At 34.8% G+C, this 7,522-nt stretch overlaps 1 protein-coding gene across 16 annotated transcripts in view; it reads right to left on the bottom strand.

Annotated features, from left to right (window-relative positions):
• Positions 1 to 7,522, bottom strand: part of LOC145686241 (uncharacterized) — a 180,593-nt gene that overhangs the window by 40,858 nt on the left and 132,213 nt on the right. The window lies entirely within an intron of this gene.

The raw sequence follows: 7,522 nt of genomic DNA, 5'->3' as shown, positions 1-7,522 counted from the left end.
TTTCACAGTCTGTATTTCCTTGTATGTTGCACTACTATTTTTCACGATTAGTTGTTTAACCTAATTAATTGTTTCATGTATAATCTTCCTATTTTGTACAGATAGTGAAATCTGGAAGGCCAATGTGATTCACTCAATAATGAAATCTGCCGATCACATATTATTATTATTATTATTATTATTATTATTATTATTATTTTAATCTTACATGCATCATTCATCACACGCATTGAAGTTAGTATAGTGGGAAAATCAGTGAAAATAATTCACTAAAAGTGACAAGTTCCCAAATGTCTTGATTCTTTCTTAAGCCCGTGTGCTCCATGCCCCATTTACTCAAATTAATTTCTGCCACTTATTGTATTATATATAATTACCACCGTATGAACTTATATTATTCATCGTATCTTAAGTAGTGTATGCGTTACTGGAAGCTTGTCGTTACAAACTTTGCGTAATTGCATTAGCTAACCAATCGGTTATCTCACAACTTAGGAAGAGCAGATGACATGATATACTAAATTTGGTTGTAAAACCCTGACGTTAACTATGATAAATATTTCTTTTAAGCTTCAACTGGGATTTTACAAAATGGATTTACTATATTATTCCACAATTTAATCTTGTATTAACTTTTCATTTCAGAACAGTGATATGCAATATACATTAAAAACTACCAATACAACACTTTAATGGGACAAAATTTGTGTATTTAGTTGTAAATTGCATATATATATATAATCAAATATATTTCTATAGTCAATTATCATATTGTTTATCATTTAACAGATTCTGAGATATTCAATAATCCAAGTTCAAACAAATATGCTGATATACAGCTTAAAAGCAACTTACATTTTTTCTAACTCAAAGGAAAGGAGAGAACTTATACCAGCCTACATATAGAAAAAAACAAACAAAAAGTACGATAATCTGTTCCATCATTGTGATAAACCATGGATGTATTTTCCTTGAAGTTTACTAATAATTTCTACTGTTTGTGTAACAAATTGGTCAATGAAAGTACAGGATAATTCAACTTTAACTTGGAAGTTTACAAATACTGAAATGGCAAGGTTTTAAGCAAACTAAATAACTATGACTGATTTAAATTGCACGCTGCAGCTGCTATACACAGACGTGGACAAATTGTTGGCAAAATTGATTTTTCAGAACAACATACCATATTAGTTTCTTCTAGAATATAACTGTAATCTCTGTGATGTCTGTTGTTCGTTTATACTTCATGAGATTCTAAGATGTGTTTTTAGTTGCCATAAAGGAAATTACTTCATTTCAAACAACGAAAGTGTTATTATCATGTAATAAATACATTTTTATATTTAATTATGCAGATTCACACTAGTAATTATGTTACTTCGTTTTTGCTTGATTTGTCTCCTGTACACATAGTACACAACATTGATCACCGGTTAAAAGTTTTTCAGTTGAAGATCGCTTAAATGAGGACTGGAAAGGGGTTACTACTGAAATTAAGAACAGCAAAGATATGGAAGCAGGTCGCAGTGGCTTAACAATTGGACACGACCAAAACTTGTGAAAACGGAAAAGGTAAAAACTGATTTTTCTTCAAAACGAAGTTGACGAAATGCTTATATCTGCAAATAAAATCAAGACTGAAATTAGCAAAATTTTGGAGATAAATATATAGTGTTTAATCATGTTGCGAGAAACTGAAAGAACTAAAGGACATCTAGGTTCAGTGGAGGAGAAAATGTGGCCAAAAGTGAGCTAGACAGAGGTTCTTACGCTTCAGAACAGGGAGTTAACCGCAACAAAACAAAGGCATGCCGTGAATGAACATGACGCAAAAATTTCAAGGAGTGTGTGGAGGCAGATATTTGAAGGTAGTTTCAAGACGGCGGTCCCATAATAAACAAAAATTTATAACAGCTATGACAAGAAACGGCTTCACTGGGCTAATTATACCAGGACTAGACCATCAAACTCAAAACTAAATGGCATATGACAAAAACTCACAGAGCACATCTTTACCATTTAAAGAAAACATACCTTTTTTTTTTTAAAAGAAAAAAGAAAACATTGATTGAAAATTTGCCAAAATAATTGGAAGCTTTAACTGTAGACAAAGGACAGGTTATATCAAGTAACTGATGTACAATATTGTATCAATAACTAGTTCTGTATGCACTTAGATTTAGAGAAATAAAAGTTTGTTTTCAAAAGTGAGTTTCAATTGTCTGTTTAGCTAACAATTTGTCCACACCCGCTCCGTATATATCCTTTCTAGTTCTTCACTGCTATTTTTGAGGGAGTAGTAGCAAAAAGGCAGCTCACAACAGTGACACATTACCTCCATGTAAGAATAACATGTCTGGGAATGAATATCAACTTGGCTATACCTAGAGATGAAACCCACAAGAACATAGAGCCCAGAAGACTTTTTCTCAAAAATCTTAACGAGTTAGATAAATAACAGTAATTGACACCTTTGTGAATTTATTTGCACACTGCACAAGTTGGAAAGGTATAATGGGAGTAGATGTTAAAAATGTATATACGGTAGTTAATATTGTTCTTACCTCTTTCGTTCGATATACGTAACTTTGGTATTTTCGTTTGCAGTAGTATAAACATATTATGTTTTTTACACAAGATTAGCTAACTTTTTGCTTGCCAACAATTGCATATAAACTAATATATATATATATATATATATATATATATATATATATATATATATATATATATATATATATATATATATAGTGTATTCAGGAATAAAATACTCGTATGCGCACAACCCATGTCCCCAAACACGAAAAATTTTATCTTTGTAACTTTGGCTATTAAGAACTCTGAGGGGAAATAATAAGGTAAATGAATAGTATTAAATATCATTGTCTAACATTTCTTTGATGATATTAAAATGAGTTACACGGACATTACATATCATGTAGTTTGATTCCTAAAACGTCTTACTTTATGCCTTCGAACAGGTTCATCTTTCATGTAGCATAGAAAAGGTAAAAGTACGCAACCTTCCCCTTCCTTTTTATGAGTGACAGACCAGTATAGCCCAATGATGGTGTGGAAGGATTGGAGATGATGTGGTATGCACCAAACTCTATCTCCCATGCTCTCTCAAGTAAGTTTGATAAACATTTTAGCCACATTATGGGCGAAGATAAAACGAACATAAATCACGCGTTCACCAGGAATAGACCTTGTTTGAGCAGCATATTACCATTCAACAACATATTAAAAAATGACACTTAGGCGATCTCTTAGTATTTGTTATTACATGTTCGGAAAAAGCTCGCACAATCTCTTATCTTCTCCTATATCAGCATTAATTTATTAGTTAATAAAAGTCATTTTCGTGTTCATAAATAAGTAAATTTAAGACTAACTTAAGGAAGTGAGAAGATGGTACCTTTTGCAATTGAGGTCGTGAAACCACTGTCTATTAAACTAACTCACTTTCTCACTTTCTGACTGACTCACTTTCTCACTATTTTGTTGTTATTTGATAAAAATATGGTTTTATCTATGTATATATAAAAAAATATATATATATTTGGAGAATCCATACTTTTCTTGCTATAAACTCTTACAATATAAAAAGTAAAATCTGGGTAATTCCATCTATCGTTTGTCAGTTTTAACGTCCCTGTTTCAGCCCAATACATATCTAATATAGTTTTCTCACAACCGGATCTATTTGTTTCGTTCCTTACGTCGTAACACAAGTAAAAACTGTCAAGTTCTCTGCAAAATTTACTAAGCATCGACTACTCGAAGAGAAATATCCCTCAACTTTTTAGTGTCTTACACAGGATGGCCACTTCTTGATATGAAGTTGTTATGAAATCAGAACTTACTGGAGTATGTTGTAATATAAAATGTTAGTGAATGCATTGACTCAAAACATTTGTTTTTGTTTATTTGAAGAATCCTTGTACCACTAGAGCTCAGTGAAATCAACGCAGCGCACTGGTGCACACTCGACAGCAACGTAGCAGGTGTATGTTACAATTTTATTCAAAAAAAAAGTGTCGTGTTGGTACAGCGTGCTTTCAAACGTAAATTTAATGTGAACCCATATAAAAACAAAAGGTATAACAATTTTGTTGAGAAAGGATGCATCTGTGACCAGAGAAAGGAACATTCAGGCCGACCACCAACCTCAAACCAAGTTATTGATGGCATCAAACAAACCATTTTGCTCAGCCTGGAAAAGTGAACGCGCTGCGCTAGCCAAGAATTACAAATCCCAGGAAGCACAGTTAGCAAGATCCTACTCAATCGCTTGCACTTCCATTCTTATATGCTGCAACTGGTGAACAAATTAAACCAGGCAATAATGCAAAGAGAATTCTGTGCTAATGTCCAACAATTAAGACAACCTGATATTAAAGATCGTTTTCAGTGATGAGGCGACATTCCACATGAAGAAAGTGCACCATTTGCGGATATAGGACAGTGAGAATCCCATGCCACACTGAAAGTTAAACGTGACACTCTAAACGTAACGTGCTTTGTGTCACACCAGAACGGAAAGTGTATAACCCATAATTTTCGATAATATCATAGTAACTGGCTAAAGTTAATTGGGTATGTCACGTAACTGGTTGAGGAGGTAAATAACTAACCACCTTCTTCAACAAGATGGGGCACTACTTCACTGGCACTGTGATGTCCGTAAATTTCTCAATGATAACCTTCCCAACGAACAGATGGTTTGATCTTACTGGACCAGACATTACTCTTTGTCACGTTTTCCTTTCGGGGTATGACAAAGTGTATATGTCTACACTACCCCAAACTATGGCTGATCTGCAGGAACGCATAACTGAAGTACTCAACTCCATTACGCTAGATCTGCTTCGGAGAGTGATCCAAGTTCGATCAACGCATCAATGTTTGCCGGGTAACACGTCAGGATCACTTGAAATATGATGATACTGTATCTACAAAGTAAAAGAATACTAAAAAAAATTGATTTTATACATACTTCAAAACAAGGAGTGTTCAGGGCACACTGTATATAATTACTTGCCTGCACTCTTGCGTTTGATTTATTAGGTAGATAATCGCTTTGTTTGAAAACTTGGTATTGCTGATCTTTTTTTTTTAAATACACAAATGGGGGATTCTGACAACGTTCACTTCTTCATTTGTTAATGAAGGACATGAACGTATGCATCATACTATACAGTAACTATATTTTGCTGGTGTTATCAGTTTCTACATTCCCGCACCACTGTACCACTGCTGAAAATAATGTTAGATCATCATATCATCTTTTATAAACTTTTCCATTTCCTGCCGATGTGAAACGGATTCCCTGAAGAGTAGATACAGGTTTTGGGAAAAAGGAAGTCTCAAGGAACGAGATCAGATAAACACGGCGTTAATTCAAGCACTGATTAATTTTCATTGGACAACAAGTGCTTACGAAAAAAGTATTATGACAATGATGCAAGATCCACCCTTATCTCCAAAACTGTTGTTGTTCTAACCTCTCGGTTAAGTTAATTATTTTCTTCGTGGAATCTACTCATGACTCCGACCTTGCAACCATTTCAGCAACAAGACAAACACTTCATTGTTCCTGACCGTATCACACACGTTGAAGATATCCAATGGTTCATATACTGAACTAAACGGTACGGTCATTCTTCTCGAAAGCTTTCCCTTGCCTTCGAAAACCGTCAGTGCCATTCGAGCACATGTGTTCTGGACATACAAATCCAACATAATTTGGGACAATGATGTTACTATGAAGGGACCTCACTGTCGCCTGACTGGAATTAGCTAGTTGAAACATTAACCAGGAATAGCTGACAAATAATGCTGTATAAGAAACTAATTGCTGAAACCATATATTTTTAAAAAATGTTAAATTCAGTTCCGTTTCTTCTGTTGCAGATCTCGTAGTCACTGTCGTTCATTTATAAATGGTTTCTTACATGTGCTTTAACAGAGAGTATATTGTTATTCATTACTTCAACCATTCAAATGGGAATATGAACAAAGGAAATGGAGTAATAAACATTCTTTATTATTTAATTAATATTCAAACAACTATCAATGAATCTCAAGCAATAAGACAAGCGTATAGACAGAATTATTTCAACATTTAATAAGTCAATATTATTTTAGTTTTTAATTACACCTCTAAATATTTTTATGAAATATTCATATATTATCTGCTCTAGGCCAATATTTTGATATGGAATGTGCCTAAAGGAGAAATGAAGTTCGGACTCTTTAGCATTATGCATAGCACGCTTGCTCTTGCGAGTGATTCAGTAGGATTAAACTTTCCTCGAGTACAAAGAGTAACGGACAGACACCTGATTAATGATTTGGAAAAGACAATAAGCTACGAATTTCACAACTTTGATGTATAAGAACGCACAGCAAAATTTCAAAACAAGTGCTGCATAACTGGATATGTTATCGAGGCAATGAAATTTTGAGAGGCCGAAACATACTAACGGAGATAACATACGTAAAAGAGATATCAAGTTAAGTCTCTGCGCTGTTGACAGATACCTTTGATTTGGGTTTTGATGGTGAAGGTCCCTAGAGTTAGTAGAGTTATTATAGAGGTCCTAAGCCAGGCATATAGTAACATATACATATATACGAGGAGATTCAAATGAAAAAGTGCAACAAAATACCGGAACGCTATAGACTGATCTGTAAGTTGACAGAAATTGGAAGAATGACTGGTTTGTGGCAACATCATGAAGGAGCACTGAACAAGAAAGCAGTGTCAGTGCAAAAGATGGTAGTTCCACTGGCGACATGCATTGCTTTATAGCAGTATGTGTTTTTTGAGTAGACAAGCTGCTAAACCAATTGAATTCATCGCAGGATAAACGTGCAGTACGGTGACTCTTGTATGTTTCTGCAGCAAGTCTACGAGTGGTGTAGAAACTTAAAAAATGTCGTAACTTCTCTGAAAGACACCCTGTGACGATGTCACATACACCAAGTGATGATGAATGAAAAATCGCCGCAGTCAAAGAGCTTGTGAAGGACAACAGGCGTTAGTGTGAAGCTAACAACCATGAATTTGGATATTAATATAGGTTCAGGACATACTACTGTCCATAATGTACTCCAACGGAGTGTCCCCAAATGAGTGCCACTCCAATTCAGTGCTGAATTGAAAGACCATGGTGCTGATGCCTGTGAGAAATTTTTGCACCGTTTTTAGGTCAAAGGTGATGGTTTCTGAACAGAATTGTTTTAAGAGACGAAATCTGTCTCCAACATTACAAACCTGAAGCGAATAGCGAGGAAAGAATGCTCGTCACTACAACACAAAAAAATCCGCACCCAACTATAAGCAGGGAGAGTCATGCTCTCTCTCTCTTCTTGGATGGAAATGGGATAATTTTTGACTTTTACATGCGAAGCAGTGGCCACAGTTTCGAACGCAGATCTGATCCAAAATCACCTTTGTCCTGAACTCGGGAGTAAAGGACGAGGACTTCTGACTTCACTTGTTTTGCTGCTTCGT

This window comes from Thermobia domestica, chromosome 5, assembly GCF_964235325.1.
Source record: "Thermobia domestica chromosome 5, izTheDome1.hap1.1, whole genome shotgun sequence".
Taxonomy (NCBI): domain Eukaryota; kingdom Metazoa; phylum Arthropoda; class Insecta; order Zygentoma; family Lepismatidae; genus Thermobia; species Thermobia domestica.
Note: the sequence above shows the minus strand (reverse complement) of the source record. Positions and strands in the feature narration are given on the sequence as shown.